The sequence below is a fragment of the Taudactylus pleione genome, unplaced genomic scaffold (genome assembly GCF_031769625.1).
Source record: "Taudactylus pleione unplaced genomic scaffold, aTauple2 ptg000009l, whole genome shotgun sequence".
NCBI classification, from domain to species: Eukaryota; Metazoa; Chordata; class Amphibia; order Anura; family Myobatrachidae; genus Taudactylus; species Taudactylus pleione.
In genome coordinates, this window is record NW_028284412.1 from 9399015 (window position 1) to 9416650 (window position 17636).

Sequence of the window (17636 nt, forward strand, 5' to 3'; positions counted from 1 at the left end):
CCGATATTAGAGAGATTTGATTGCACAGACCAGATTGCCCATACCTCCCATTTCAATATAAAATAACTTTGTCACACAGAAACAGTTTGCGGTTCCAACACACACAAAGGTATTATATTGTAAAAAGGGTACAATCAGCTATATACAGGATAAAGACAAAGATACAATTACCAATACTTCGCCATGCGGTCTGGATCCAGGCTAACAGCTGTCTCTCAGATAGCTGGGTGTTAAGGAAGAAAAGAGAGGAAGAAGGGGGTTGGGATCCAGATTGCATAGGAATTTATAGGTGTACAATATCCTTTGAACATAAGCTAAATACTCAGAGGGGCTCCCTATTGGCCCTTTATTACTGAGTCACAATGGTTGTTGCTATTCATTGGTTAGTAGATGGTTGACGTCACTGGCGGTTAAACTGTGTTAGAAAATCCCTTTGTCCTACCCTTGGCATGCAAATCTACAGGGGATGTGTACAATGATTTTTACAGTATAGAGTATAATTCATGGCAGGTCTTCATAACTCGATAGTGATCCCTTCCATATTCATTCTGTTGGTTTCATATTCCTGTTGAGACAGAGGGAAATCGGTAGATACTACTCATGACCCATTTATCTTATACCTAAGCCCAGATATCATATAACTGCTATTTAACATGTAACATTCACTGTATACCTTTAAAACACAAACTTCTATGTTTGGAACATTTATTGTGTAAGTGGGTGAATATTTGTATGAGAGGAAAGAGGTTTTTATGTACTAAATAGCGTTGTGCGTATCTCAGTCAGTTTAGGGTTAAATGGGATATAAGTTTATTGTAAGGAAAGGCTGCTGTCCGTCGGGGCAAGGTTTCCGACAATAATACTTAAAAGCTGGCTATGCGATTGAAACGCAAAACAGTATTGCTGTACTAACTTTGTTATGTGTTTATGTAATGTAAAATGGCGCCTAACCGTTGTGACCACAGAAGCATGGCTCGCCATTCACAATATGGCGAGTTGCGGGGCCATGGGATGCGTGTGCATGTATAGCGAGCATGTACAATTGTGCGTGCGCAAGTGCGTGTGCGCGAATGCGGCGGGAGCGTGTGTTCGCATAAAATGGCCGTGGACGATCAAATCGTCCAATGTATGTCGTGTTGCGATTCGTGCACAATTAAGCGATCGCAACCAATTTATACGGTTTCGACATAAGGTACTACAGATACTGTAGTACCTTATTCTTTTTATCACAGAATTGTTATTCTCACATAGAATAGGAGTGTAACACCTCTTGTTAAAAGTTACTGATTTATTTCTGCAGTCCACTCACGTTTAGCAATGTTTAAAAAGCATTACAAACTACCAACAGGTGGGATTCTGAAGATGCTTGCTGCAGGATACCATACATTTCACCAGGACAGGTATAAATGGTGCAAAAAAATAACCACAGGACCTGGAAACCAGTTGGGCACACCCTTGAAATAACAATAGGCGCCCCTTCAGCAACCTCCTTGTTGTCACAGCATCACCCTGTTAACATATAGTGGTAGCAAGAAACAAGATGGCCACCACACTTCCTGTTTATACGTTCCACCATGCGTTCCACTAGCGTTCCCCCATTGTCTCTTATGGGAATTGTGTGGAAATCGGCTTGTTTGCAGTATTTCTTCTGATCGGTCATGACACCAAAAACCATTAAAAAATGGCCATAAGTAGTCTATCAATGTACGTGAACAATTGTTCAAAGCAGGGGGTGGGGTTACGATGATGCGATTTAGCGTGAATCGCGTCATCACCCAAACCGCCCACTTTTACATGCGGTGGCGGGGGTCAGAGGACGATGCAGGAGACTTGCCTCCTCTTGCGGGGTGTCGGGAGTGGCACCCAAATTTTAGGGAGGCTCCCGACAGTCCCGGGAGAGTAGGCAAGTATGGGTTAAATGTCTGCTAGTCACATGCATATAGTTCTATTGAGAACACTTTCACTCGATCCTAGCTATATGGCAGGAATGTGTCTGGTGTCACTCTGGCCAAAATATAATTACAGCAAATTATTGGGTGTGTATATCACCTTCTCAAACATATACATATAATGGCCCTTTATTTGTGGAGTAGTGATCTTTACATCAGATCTACCGTTAGGCTTGTTCTTTTGCTGTGTCAGCTATAACCAGGAAGTGTCACTGCAGAGTATATTACCTCTCCTGTCTGTAAATAAAAGTTGCTACTGTGCCTTCTGGTGATTTGTTATCAAGTTAAGTATAACTCTAGATCAGGGGTCTTCAACCTTTGCCCTCCAGCTGCTGTGGAACTACACATCCCAGCATGCACTGCCATAGTTTTAGCATGCTGTTATATCAAAAAGGTGGCAGTGCATGCTGGGATGTGTAGTTCCACAGCAGCTGGAGGGCCACGGTTGAAGACCCCTGTTCTAGATGATATAGCCTGTTAAGTAATTTAGTATGTCTGAGGATCCTCAATTCAACGGGCACACTGACCAAGGTTCACCTAATGGCAGGGGCAGAACTATGGGAGACAATGGAGGCGCCTGCCGCCGGGCTCAAGCACTGAAGGGGCACCTCCCTCCATTGCCCACAATATATTTACCCCACTTAGGACTGTAACTATATACCCAGAGTGTACCGTCACGGCCGCCCAATACATGGCACCTCTTCCCGGCACCTAAGACGGCACCATACACTAGTGGAGAGCTCCGTATCAGACCATCAGCTGCCGCCTCTGTCTATAGCCTGTCCCTACTCATTGGCGTCACTGCTCTTCAGCCACTCGGACCCATGCAGCAGTTTCCGGTGCATCACCTCATCAACAACTCCCCATCCCACTGTGGTTTTCCTCTCCATCAGGAGGACTCCGAGCCTAATGCTAATTGCACCATACAGGTCACTGTGTTATCTGTGACTAAAGAAGCATACAGATGTGTTCACAACTTCACATACATCTATCCTCCATGCGACACAACTCGTGAGCGCAGAGTGAATCAGTAGCGCCGAGCATCTTTTCATGCAAATTTTTTCCTTCAAATTAGTCTTATTCGCACAGCAATGCGAATCGGATGCACAAGCAATCTGATTAAAATGATCTGCGGCATGCCTATATTCTGCGTGCAACTGCGGCTGCATGCGAGATACTGCAGTACAGTGTCAGCGGCTGTGAGGGGGCAGCGCCAAATTATAACTTGCCTCCGGGCTTCTGCGATGAACTTACGCCACTGCCTACTGGCAATTGCTGAATAAGGTTTCATGTTAACTAGTATATCACTCTTCTACCTCTCAGATACAACATAACCCTGTATGTGACACTGTTATAAATGCAATATTTCAATAGTGGATTGCACATTGGAGAGTGTAATTGTATTGCTGATATTTCATATAGCTGCTGCTGTCAGTATTAAAGATAAATCCCCTTGAGGGCTACTCTCCACTCAGAGAGTCACACTGCACAACAGGTTTAAATACACATCAAGGCCATTATGCACATACAGAAGCAGGAGGTATTGCTGCAAAATTAACATAATAAAACAATGAATTGCTAACTGCCTAAAGGTGTCCATTAAACTGGGTCCATTTGGCGTACATTTCGCATCCATGATGCTTTATCGGAAAGGGTAGGAAATACTGGAGGCTGGTTCAAGTCCCAACCCCAGAAGCATGACAGGACAGGATCCCGACTAGGGGCTGTATTCAATTAGTTTCGCATCCACAAAAAAGTTCCACCTGCCTGACTTTTCGCCGCCTCCGCCTGTTTTGAAGGTGAAAAGTTTTCGCGCGCGCTCCCGATTTACTCCATATTCAATTACCAAACAGGCAAAAATGGGACCCGGCGAATGTGAAACAGGCGAAAAGTGCAGGCTGAATTGGGGCAATCACTCTGTACCCCAGAAAAAGATGGTCTGACTTCAGAAATCATTATGGTAGTTTAGTATTAGCCCTAATTGAACTAGTTAGGGTACCTAAGTGGTGGTAATTGCTTGCTATTAGCGTCTTGGTAAAAGTGGTGAAGAATGGCATAAAGCAGTGTTTTTTGAGAAAATAAGTAGTTCCATCAAATTTGGGGTGCTTGAAAATGGGTGCTAGTATATGTTTATGTCTCTAAAGTAAAGTTTTAGAAAAGTGAAATTCCTCCATCATACAAGTACCTGCAATCCCAAAAACACTGGGCCTCTTCTTAGAGCACGACCAGAAGCTTATTTTGCTAGTTTTTGAAGTTGTCCCCTTACTTTTTTCATTTTTGCCCCAAATTTCGAAGGCATTTTTTGGGGGTGTTCCTGCAATATTTTTTTTTGGGGTGAATTGTCCTTTGGGGGGGTGTACCAAAGCTTCCGAGTGGTTTCCCAACATCTGCACCCCAAAATATAGATTTTGCAATTTTTTTCTTCTGCTATTCTGTGGAGAAAAATTTTCGCCTATTTCAGTGCATTGACTTTTCGCATAGACGAAAACGGACTGGAATTGAATATGGAAAAATTTTAATGTGAATTTTTTGCGAAAAAACGGGCGAAAACAGCATTTCGCTCCTAATTGAATACGACCCTAGGCTGGTAAGTACCCTAACCCTCCCCTCTCCCCCCCACCTAACCCTCCTTTAGTGGTGCCTAACCTTAAGACTCCTGGGGTAGTGTCTAACCCCAAGTCTCTCCCTGGGATGCCTAAACCTAACCCTCTCAGGGGGGGGTGCCTAACCCTAACCTCCCCCCAGTGGTGCATAACCCTAAGACCCCCGGGAGTCCTTAAACCTAACCCCCCCCTTCCCCCGGAAGCTAAGTGCTAAGGCGCCCGGACGCTCGATTAGTCCAGAGTCCATCAGCGATAGGCATCGGTATTTCGATGCCTATCTTAAGTCCCCCATCGGGTTTTCGTTGTCGGGATGTAGACTGGCGGCATCTCGTCCTCCCTTCTATTAACTACACACCGCTTTATCAAATGGATAACAGAGATGAGTCACTGCTGAGAGCAGCAGAATGAATGGCAGTGGAGACTGATTCCAGCTGCGCAGAGATCAGCATCTTTGTAACAGAGGAAATAGTTACAATGTGTAGTTGCATGACAGTTTCATTCTAGTAACTAGCAGGATTAAAAATATTTTTTCATAGAAGAAAAAAAGAGGATGAGAACTGTAGGTGCCCTGAAGAAGCCGGACATCCGGTGAAATGTGCATAGGCATATGATCTAACTGTGATGTTTAATGTCAAGCATATATATGTAGTGTGATAATAACATTAGCAACATTGTCAATACTATCGCAGCACCCGAGTCTCAGCTGTACTCGAGCGGCAGAGAGTGGACACTGACAGATTGAAGTATACTGAAGCCCAAGCAGAGCGCTAATATAAGCTGCTATATAGCGCACGAGTCAGGCAAAAGGGACTTGCAATAAGTGTACACGGAGCCGCATGTCAATATGATAGTGGGCTGCTGAGGTTCCAGGCAGACCGCAAATACAATACAACAGTATAGTGCACGATCTTGGCAATAGGGAAATTGCACATAGTGTGCACATAGCCGCATGTCTGTGTAATAACGTGCGGCTGAGGGGATAGTAGAGTCAGTGAAGTATAGGAGCCGCAGGAATAAACCAAACTGACGGTATACATATCCCAATACAGATAAGTAGCCTTAAAAATTAGGCCCATACAATAAGCAGGGATTAAATACAGACAACACTATACCTATGACGTAATATAATATCCCCACCTGCTAATGCTAAGCAATTCCGATTATATAAGAATTGTTAAATAGATACAAGAGAGAGACTATCAATGTTGCTACAGGTTACAGTAGATACAAATAAGTGTGACAAGTCTGAGACAATAATAGACTAGTTTGTTGGACATATATAAAATATAATAAATACAAAATTAAACAAATATAAAGTCTGAGAAACTAGCAATCTATATTGCTCCAATAAAGACATATATTAACCACACTGCATAACTAAAGAAATATTAACTGACTTACCTTGTTCCTGGATCATCAAAATTGTGGAAATACAAAACACTGTGGAGCTCATTCAGAGCCGCTCGAGCGCACATCGCATGCGCCACGTCTGGCGTGCGCGAGCCCCGCTGAGCGACAGCAGTTCAGTCGCTAAGGGGCTCGCAACAAGATGGGGTGACTGTCGATGGTAAGTGACAGCTCGCCCCGTTTTGTAGGCGGGAAGGGGGGGGTGGCTGCACAAACGCAGGCGGAACGCCTGGCGTTTGTTGGGAGGCCTTACTCACATCACTACTGATGTCAGTAGTGGACTTCCTGCTCTATTAGAGCAGGAAGTACACTCGGCCTTGCGGCAGCTGGACCCTACCACAGGGTCTCGTCGCAGGGCCGATGGTTGCGATTATCGCAAGGGACTCCTGTGGGCTCCCACAGCTTTGAGAGCGGCCGGAGACAACAAAAAATGCCCACAGACCTAGAGAGCTGCCAGCAGCAGCGATCGGCTGAGATTAACTGAAGGAAATATATATATGTAGTTAACAAATAAGACAAGACACAGTGGTCATTTATTTTAAACCACTTTATTTCTAATACTTTTCGTCACATATCTATATTTTCATTTTATTATTCCAAGTTTGTAACATTTTTAAACTGTTTTAAAATAGCACAAATAAAGTTTATATTTGAGAAGAAATAGAAATGGAGAAATAAATAATAAATAACAATAAAAAATTAATAAAGGAAGCCTTAACCAATCAATCCCCAGAGTGCACTTACAGTTCTCATCCTCCTTTTTTTCTTCTATGAAAAAATGTCTCTGTTTGCTGAAATATGTTGATGAGATTGTAGCACCATTCTTTTGCCACTAAAGACAATAGATACAGATTATTAAAAAATAACTATCAGGAATTCAACCATCTCTTGGAAGGGAGGAAAAGGGAAGTAAGGGGATTTTCTATAAATAATTAGTGAAACACCTATCAATGAAATATAATTCTGTGTGGAACAATCACAATTTCATCTAGGATTAAGAATATACAGTATAAGAGCCACTAGCGGATAGAAGTGCATTTTCAGGTATAGTTTGGAGAGGTAACCATTAATAAATTGAGGTTGATAATTGACCTGGATAATAATACACCCTCATTACCAAAAGCTGCATTCTAGCTCAAGGCCCACATTCTAAGGACTGGAGTAAATACCCTATATTTGAGGTGTCTACTTTTTTAACTGAGAATATAAACTATATACATGTTACATATCACTTCACATTCTGTTTTTATAATTTGCTTTTACTTAATGTAATAAAGGTTACATTTTAGGAGATACTGCTTATTTGAGTGCCACCCTTTAGAATACTACCTCTTTTTTCTTGCATTCATTACATGTAACTCTAAGAATGTCATCTATGCATTAGAAGTAGTAGTTTTATTTTAATCTGCATCGGCAAAATGAGTAGAAACCTTAAAGTCTGCTTGGCGCAGCCAGTATATAACATTAGGAAGGGCCTAGAAACCCACACTTTGTCCTCGAATTTTAAACATATACACAAATCTAAAGAATGTTGTTTGAAATAATTTTGGGGTATTGAGCAAGTTACACCAATATGAAGGTGCAAAAATTTAGATATCAGACTCTCACAGACCAAAATGAAGTGGATTTATAAGTTAAAAACATTGATCCTTAATGGCCTCAATGTGGACCTTGAATTAAAGTGCGTTTTATGATTCTTGCAGTTTTATCTGTCTGTTCCTCTATTCTGCTGCTACTCTTCCTTTTTTGCTGTTTTTTTAGTCTTTTAATGGAATTTTTATGTAATAATATACTGTTTTTTAATATTATTTATTTGTTTTTTTTATGTAATTGTTCGTGGACTTTGATGGACTAATTATGCCTGGTTTTTATAGATTTTGGAGTCATGACCGATCAGAAAAGAAAAAATACTGTAAACAAGCCGATTTTCACACAACTCCCATAAGAAACAATGGTGGAACGCATAAACAGGAATTGCAGTGGCCATCTTTTTTCTGGCTACCACGATATGTTACTTCCGGTCTTCAGACTGTATGGACATTGCCAGAAAAAGCATTAGAATTAAGAGGGTGCCTGTTTTATTATTGGGGGTATTTATGTGCGCCTTTTCTCACAGGTCACTATGCTTCTGATGAAGGACCTGGGAGGTCTGAAACGCATTAAGCGGGTGATGCTGTGACAAAGGGGTGCCTATTGCTATTCCAGGAGTGTGTCCAACTAGTTTCTAGGACCTGTGGAGATTTTCTTGCACTAGTTACAACTATCCTGGTGAGATGTATGGTACCTTGAAGCAAGCAGCTCCAGAAACCCACCTGTTGGTGGTTTGTAATGCTTTTTAAACTTTGTTAAATGTGAGTGCACTGTAGAAATAAATCAGTAACTTTTTAACAAGAGGTGTTGCACTCCTATTGTTATTTTCTTTCGTCACATGTGAGAATAACCTTTTTGTGACAAAAGGAATAAGGTGCTATCTGCAACATAAGAATGAACTTTCCAGCTGTATGATTTCAATAAAGAAAAAGGAGGAGGAACTTTACAAAGTGGAAATTTATTGTGATACAGACTGCAATTTTAATTAGTTTGAGAGTTTCCAATATCCCTCCTTGGTGTTCCCTATTGTGGGAATTCACGTGTGTGTTTTTTTATATTCACTTTATTTTATATGTATCCTGGATAAGCACTATTGTGGTGCACAATTTTGTTTTACTTATGAGGAAGTTGATGATGAACGTGTTGGACAAGTACAAGTTGATAAAATTCAGGAGGAGGATGATGTTGTTTGTGTCAAATTAAGTCAGCCAACAGTTGCAGCATTCAGCAACTTCAGTAAGAAGAAAGAAATTGTCAAACAGGTATTTTAGGTGGGCTAACAGGTGGGTAACAGGTGGGGTAACATGCCCGTTAAGTTATCGGCAAATGTAATCAAATCCTCAGGGTCCCCTAGGTATATTTCCACTATTAAACTAATCCCCTCTAGATCTACTAAAGACCCCAATGGTATAGAGGAAACTTTTTTAACCTATTTCCAATCTCTGTGTACAACCCCTATAGATGATCCAGATAAGGGCATTGAATTTTTAAGACAGGCCAATCTGAGCCAACTCCAGCCCTCTGATAAGGAATCCCTCAATTTCTCCAATAACAGACTACGAAATAGCTGTGCAAATTAAACAATTACCAAAAGGTAAAACACCTGATCCTGATGGGTTTACAGCGGCATATTATAAACTGCTCTCCTCTTCTGTGTGGAATCATTTTTATCCATATCCTGACAACATTTGTCAAAGCATCCTTGGCATTTGTGGTGTCAAAGTAAGCAGAGGTTGGGACATTAACCATCTAGGCCCCTCTTTCCTGTTATGTCATTAGCTGCAAGTTCATGCAAATAAAATAATAACATAAAGTCCAGCATCAGCTACCAGCAGTAGGGATAGGTCCCAGCACAGCTCCATTGCCAACACCTTCATCATCAACCTCCTCATTAGTGATCGGCGGAAGTCCTTCTGCATCCAATTTGCAAAGGTAAACTGACTCCTCCCCTATCCAGGAGATTACATTGCTGTGACAGCCCATTTGGTGGGTGTATTGCATTCAGCAGCAGCAGTATCTAACACATAATGCAAGCTCATTCACAGGCAGGCTACTCTCTGTATCACTGGTTTCACTAAGTGACATACTGGCAAAGGTGTAGCATGTGACCAGGGTGCCCAGAGCACATGTGCGCTACGGCGCAACCCCCAAGTGTACCAGGGACGATGCATGTCCAGCATGTGGGGTTAAACTAAAGGGAAATAAAAATAAACATTAGAGGCAGTATCAAACTGGGGCATAGAGATATATTCCAACCCACTAATAAAATCCAGTTTTGTGTGTACTCAATAAAAATACACATATATACACACACATATATATATATATTCCATAGACAAAAAGCCTTATGGTTTCATATGTCCCATTAAGGCTTCTTAGACATGATTTGAAACCTCACAAAACCTACTGAAATTCTACAGATATGGTATGCCATTATACCCTGTGGTTAATTGCTGATTCAGCACTCTTACAGAGTGAGATTGCTGTCACTCACAAAATGGTGGAGCTGCTAATTCACAGGATTGTGTGCTTCTCACTCCATACATCCATCTCATTTAGAATAAACATTCAGCTTCCTAATTGCTAAAATTATCATACTCTGTCTATGCATGTAAATTTTTTACCCCTATACATCTCCCTGCTGCTTTATCTTCCCCAATCCCTACTGCTGTGTGGTCTCAGAACTGTGCTAGTCTGTATTCCCTCATCTGCACCAATCTGTCTTTCCCCTTCTATGCTGCCCTGTCTTCTTGCATCCGTGCCACTCTGAATACTAGAAATAAATTTACATTTCCCCCAATTCTGCCTCATTTGCATTATTTGCACCTACAGTGCAATTGCAGTTGAATTTTGTATAACACAACCAATTTCTCTTACTCCGGACGGAATGCACTGAGCATCACATCCACAATGCAATACATTCTGCCTCTCTTCGGGTACATACCACAGTATGTACCTAGAGATGTGATTTACATTGTGATGCCCCCAGACAGAGGGACTTCCAGATTTTACATCCAGAAGTCCCTCTGGCATCCTTCTGCACATGTGATATTATTAACATCGTCCAAACACGGCCAAACATTCCAGCTCTGTGGAAGGAAGCCTGCATTTTCACCACCTACAGCTAGGGAGATCTCATGGGTCTGATAGGGAAAGTTAGTTCTTGCAGCCCCTGCAGCCGGGATCAAATATCAAAGATCGGGCACATACAACAAATGACTTTATTCCATCAGCTGTAACTGGTTAACCTATTTTTCCTTTACAGGTGCCACCATTTTTTAATAAGCGCTCATATCTCACTTCTTATAAGTACATATTTGTTTGTATTTTTTTTAAATCTGTTTATTTATAATAACCATTGGTACACATATAAGAAACATACAGTCTGGTAAACGCTACAAAATTAAAACAATAGATGTCAAGCAACAATATTGACAACTAAACAGATATTGCTTATGAGACTTTAAGCATTGTAAGAAAGAAAGAAAATAAATAAAAAAGTGAGAGAGCAATATCTGATGTGGTGACTGTGGGAAGGGCTTGTAAAAGATTCCGAACCAGAAAAAATAAAATAAATTTAAATGCCAAAATAATATTAATAAATAGATAACATAGAATAAAAGACTCTATATAGCGCTTCACACAACATAAATTATTAATCTACATCTATTGGAGTTTTTAAAGTTTAGGAAGAAAGGGAAAAGAAGAGATAGGGGATAAAATGTATTACAGACAAATGGTACATAGGCACTTGGAACACACAAAAACTAGGGACACAGGAATATCAAGAGGATCTTGGTAGATGACCAATGTGGTAAAAATACCATGGGTCCCATATTTTGTGAAAGTAATCAACTTTATCATGTAGGAGATTAGTGACATATTCCATAGTCACTAATAATGTATTAGTCAGAGCCATTATAGAGGTTGCAGTCATTTTTTCCAATTTGTTGAAGATATAGCCAGTCAACCTAACAATGTATTTAGGAAAGCAGGATAGGCAGAGGATCTCTTTGGAATACAAATCCTGTAATGCAGAGGACAAAATCAAGAACTGTTTCCTAAAATACCAAGATTAAGGGGCATTTCCACCAAATATGGGAGTATTTCAAGTGACAATTTCTCCAGTATAAATCAGAAGATTGGGGGTAAATAGAATGCAAATTAATCAGGACAAAGTGCCATAAGGGCGTGTTATTACATTACTTAGATATACTCTGACCAATGAGTGACTACCCACTATAGCTTCATGGAGACTCCTAAATCTTGCTCCCAGGCAAGCTCAAATGCTTTAACGTCAGGAGAAGGAGGAGCTATTGAAGTGTTTAAAAAGACAAATAGATCCTTTAGCACCAGGGTTATACTTTCACTGCCGTTCAAAAGCCATGGGTTTCCATAATTTGGAAAATTTAAACAGTGACTGAATGAAACTACAGATCTAGGTGTAACTAAACTACGATGATCTAAAGATGGGGTAGCAATCACATAAATCCTAGAAGGTGCAAAATCTCCACGGATGTGGAGAAGTTTCACAGTGGTCCCAAGGCCTAATGTAAGCTGAACCACAGTTCATTAAGAAGTGAGCATGTCTCCACAATGGAGTCAGCGGAGACAGGTATGGAGAGGGACAACTTTTTACTCAGTGAGTCCCATATATCTAATGTAAATTTGACAGAGGAGATGACAAAGGTTGGTCTCAAGATCAGAGGAAGCAAAGGCAAGGATCGAACTTCTTGACCCTGTACTAATGAATGTTCTAGGACAACCCATTTTTTTCTGCCCATAACCTATTTGCCACAAAAGAATATGACTCAATTGAGTGGCCTAATGTTTTAAATCACAATGTATTGCCTGGGTACACCTGTACGCTATCACTATGACATATATATTTTCTGGCTTTTTACAGTAGGGGTTACAGAGGATTCAGCACTCAATCTTGCTTTCACACTTGTTACAGATTGTTTTAATCACTTAAAAAACAGTTCTCATGCACATATGTTCTTTTTATCTACCAAAAATTATTAAGTGATACTTTTTAACTAGCAAAGAGCATAGTGAGTAACACATCAGCATTTAAAAGGTTAACACACCGTAGTCAAGTTTATTACAAGGTTAGTAGTGAAGCAATCATTCTTTTCAGAAAGGCCTATACATTCATTAGATTAACAAGGACAAAACGTTATAAATTCTAGATTTAATATAAAAAAATACAGGACATTGGATATAATAAAACACATGTATTAATTTACTTCCAAAAGTGCAACTACAGTTATAAACAAAGAGGATAAAAAATGACAGAAATATAATACTTGTGCAGAATAAAGCCAGTATCCAATTAGCAGCGAAAAATTTTCGGACGAAAAAAAAAAATGTTTTTATTCGCCGATTTTTGTGTCTTTTTTGAAGATTTTTATTTCGTGGTATCCAATTAAACTCCATTTTTTATGTCCGAAAACTTAGTTTTTCTCACGAAAACACATAGGATCTGCCAAAATTCACGGACCTATGTATTTCCACCTCCGCAATTGGGGGAAAGTTGCTGAGGCTAGCGAAACAAAATCCCTGATAAGTGCCGGCATAGGGGCTAATTGGATAGCCTGGATGAGGTAATTAGCCATGGTAATTTACCACGGCTAATTGGATACCGGCCTCTAAGTTATATACTTTCGACAGGGTGGATAAAATGACAGCTCTTCAGTTCAATGACAATCTTAGAACTGACAAGTTACCATTTTATCCACAGGCTACAAATACATTTTCCACTGTGCAGGAGAGGCAGTGTAGATGCTAAAGTGGGGGAGTAAATGTTCACTAGGTGTGAACTATAGTTGGAAAAAAAAATAGTCCATTCAATAGTTGGACAAAAATTCATTGGTTGAATTTGAACATAAATAGCAGCTAAAGCCCCAAATTATAGGAAATGTATTTGGAAGGTTTATATTTTCATTGATAATTGTGTATTTCCAGGAATGAAATTGCCAGAAATGACACTGGTTGTTAATCTTATCATTACAGATAAAGGGGGGAATTATTTCAAATCACAGGCTAATTATTGGTTCATTTGAGGAATCATTTGTATGCTCTATTCTTAAAGGACTTTAGTATTGGATGAATGTTTCCTTGACAGCGTCTACAAACTTTTCAATATGACAATATGTGCGCACGGTGCTATTATATAAAAGATATATATATATATATATATATATATATAATACTTCCCAAATATAGTATGTAGATCTTGCAAATAGATGCAAATAGATGTCAATAGATGGTGTCTCCGTAGATATGAAAAACATAAAAATATGTACACAGAGTGATATTGTACAAACAAATTTATTCCAAATTCATACTAAAATAAAATAAATTGTGTGTCTTCCAAGACAGACCTGATAAATGTTTCAATAATTTGTATACCAAGTGTATGAAAAAATGGTATGCATGTATAATATCCTTTTGTGTAATATTCAATATAGAATTACCAGAAGTCCCACTTTCTGAGGGCCCATAGATTTTAAAGGTGGAGGTTTTCCGGATAACCTTACGTCAATTCCTCGTCAGGGGGTTTTCTTTAGTGTGAGTCCCACAGGTCAGATGATCCTGCCACCAGATGAGAGAAAAGAGCAGCTGGATCAAGGGCTGTTATAGAGTTTGGTTAAGATGTGGCACTGCCAAATAAAAACATATGAATTTACAAAGTTAGGAAAAAAGTAGTAAAGTGGCAGAAAGTTATTGCAAATGAACAGAACTTAGATTTGTATGGATGTGAGGAGGCCTAGAGGCGCTAGAAAGATAAAGGATTAGTGGTGAAGGAATATTAGCAAGTGATAGAGATAGTCTGAGAGAGGGAGTGCAGTGTACAAAATTAGAATTTCAACAAAGTTTAGAATAAACTAGATCAAGGTAGTGGCCAAAGTGAGTATAAGAGTGGGAGCGCACTGTGAGAAGCCAAGACAGGGTGGGAGTATTTGGAGGCACAAGGAGAATGTGAAAAATGATTTTATAAGTTGAAATAATCAATGATAGTATGGATATTTAAAGGATAAGAAATTATTTACCCTGTGCTGGTCCTAAACCCCTGATATCACATGAGGGGGTAGGGCTGATGACAGGAGATAGTATAGAACTACCCAGACACTCCAGATGGCTCTAAACACTGCAGAGTGTGTGCCTGGAGTATCCTTTGGACAATCAGAGGAGCACTGCAGAAGGGCTACTGGCCAAAGGGTGCTGTTCCAGGAACCATGCTAGCCGAGGGCCCTGCTCCCTGGAAGATGGCACTGCTTACACACCCCTCCCTATGGCCCTGTGTATGTAGTTGTAAATATGGAGATGTGAGTGATGAAATTGTTAGTGAGAACTGAGAGTATGCTATGTCTAAAAAGGAGGAAATTTAAACCCATATCCTTGTCTGCTTCCTGGAGACCACCATGGGCAGTAGGTGAGTGTCTGTGTGAACTATGTTTTGAAGGTTCAAGTAATTTGAGAGGATAATGTTATGGATGGGGGGTAGTCTGTCAAAGAATATATAACTCGTAGATATATACTATCTTGATCAGGTGCAATAATAAGCAATAATTAAAGACAGATGTTATCCGTAATTGCAGCTCCCAATCAGTATCCTGAAAACACTAAATAATAAAATTCATAAAACCACACAAGGGAGCGCTATAAGAATAATCACATGTTCATTTAATAAAACATTAAATCATAAAAAAAATATTAGAACTACACAAAGTGTTCAAAAAATAAACCATGAATAATGAATATAATGAGAAAATAAATTGAATTCTGATTAATAGTCACTGTCCGCTCTGGATTAAGACTCCAGTATAATAAAACAATCCACTTTTTGTATGGGATGAAAATGGGATAATGGGATAATGATGTATATTCCAATAATTGGAGAACCTTTGTATCAGTAGGCACAAAATGTTGACATAAATACTCAACCTCCCCACCATATGTTCATCTCACAGCTAGTGTGGATCTTAGCTCCTGGTAGTAGTCCCGAAGTAGCCACAGTATGAGGAAGGAACCTCAATGAATTACTCTCCCAGTGACAGGCATCCCATCTGATGGATTAGTGGAGCGGTGTTTGTAGGAGCAACCAGTCATCGGCCAGTTCTTTTTGGTGGAGGGAGATGCACCTCAGGTTGAAGAGAGCTGTGCGCCCAAGTCCACGATGTCCAACTCAATCTCAATCGATCACCGAAGTGTCAAGTGGCAGCAGGCAGACCTACAGGAAACTACTTAAAGTGTTTCTGCATTATGGCAGTGTTTCCTCAGAAGGTAATGCAGGTGTCAAAAAGGTAAGATATTTAAATGTTCAAACAGCCAATTGGAGCCATCTTTCAATTAATTCCAATAGATGACCATGGCTGTTTTCAATTGAGAAAAAATTGTTCTAAAATAAAACAGCTAAAAGACAATCACCAATAGAAATTTTTCTTAATATCAAGTATAAAGATAATAATGCACAAAATAATAATATACAGTATGTATAGCAATCATTACATGTTTAAATTATAATGGCATCAAAGAGAAACATAGTATGCAATTTATATAGATGGAATAAAGTATAAAGAACCAGCTACCAATTACAACAGACTCAAATGGCCTAGTGGACTAGTAACACCATATACTGGAGCTCATTCAGACCCACTCACTAGATGCGTTCGCTCGCTACCTGCGTATGCAAAACCAATGCACACCCAGCGAGGAAGGCGATTGCACGGCAAGGCATTAGCATGCCCACTATGTCTAGGCATGTGATCGCTTAGTGTATGCAGATACCCATCAGCCAGTCATAAGATGCCCACCTGCGCACGTCACCTCCTGGAAGTGCTTTAAACCATTGGTACATCGAGCACCATCAGATGCGATCGCAGCACTTGAGGTTGACTATACCTTGCCGCAAGCACTTTAGAGTGAAATCCCACCAAGTGACGTGCACTATGATGCTGCCTTTTAATTATGTACACCTCTGAAACGGGGTTGAAGTACTCAAGCATGCTTGCATTTGCACCTCCAGTCCCCCATTTCTAGTGGCCTGCCCCTGTTACCACCCACAAATGGCCTTTCCTGTCACTCACTCTGCTGGGCTGTCTATGCGCAGCGAGCGAATGCATCCTGGTCTCTCGCACCGATTCTAAAAATGACCCTTGGTTCATCACTGAGTAGAGTAGACAATATATTGTCAGTTTTAAGAATAGGATAATTATTTTTAATGACAGCCTTTAGTTCATTGGAAAAGGAATTATATTTAGAGACAAACTTCAGATTACATTCATCTGGAAAACCATCTTTTTTGTTATTTCTAGTTGATGCACATAATAGGGAATCTCTATTTTTGTTAGTTGCTACCTCAAAAGCTGATTTTAGAATCTCAATAGGATAACCTTGAGCATTGAAAGAATAACAAAATTACAAAAGAAGAAAAGAAAATGTCCAATGTGGTGCACTGAGCAATATCATCATTAAAACAAAACTTTTATTTAATAATCAAATAATAGTGCAACTAGCAAAAATAGGATAAAAATCTGAATGTTGTGTCAAAGTATAGAACAAATGTGGTTTAAAAATAACATTCGCATACGCACTTGTACCACCACTACTTGTAATAATAAAGAAGCTTTTAATTATTGAGGATACTCATGTATCATGAGATCCTTGTAATATTCTTATTGTGTTTAGAATTGCAGCATCCAATGTAAAATAGTCTAAATGAGATCTCTCCCCTGTTTCTATTTGTATTGGTCCTATATTTGGGACACCTTTCAGTTCCTCAAAGATCTGTCATGTGATATATACATTTCTATATCAGGATATTGCCATAGATTACGTGACATTTGGCATTATTCTATAATCTTGTCACAAATTGGAATCTTTATATTAGAGAGCTTAATTGTTATTGTGATCTCTTGTCCTATGGTTGTTTCCAGTCTTCATTAGACAAGTTCCTTGTCTAATGACCACTGGAAACAACTATATGACAAGATCACCAGGTTCACCACAAATGGGTGTCTCCACATCATTGTTTCTTCAAAGAGGCCTACATATAAATTGGCAAAACTTGGGGTGAACTAGG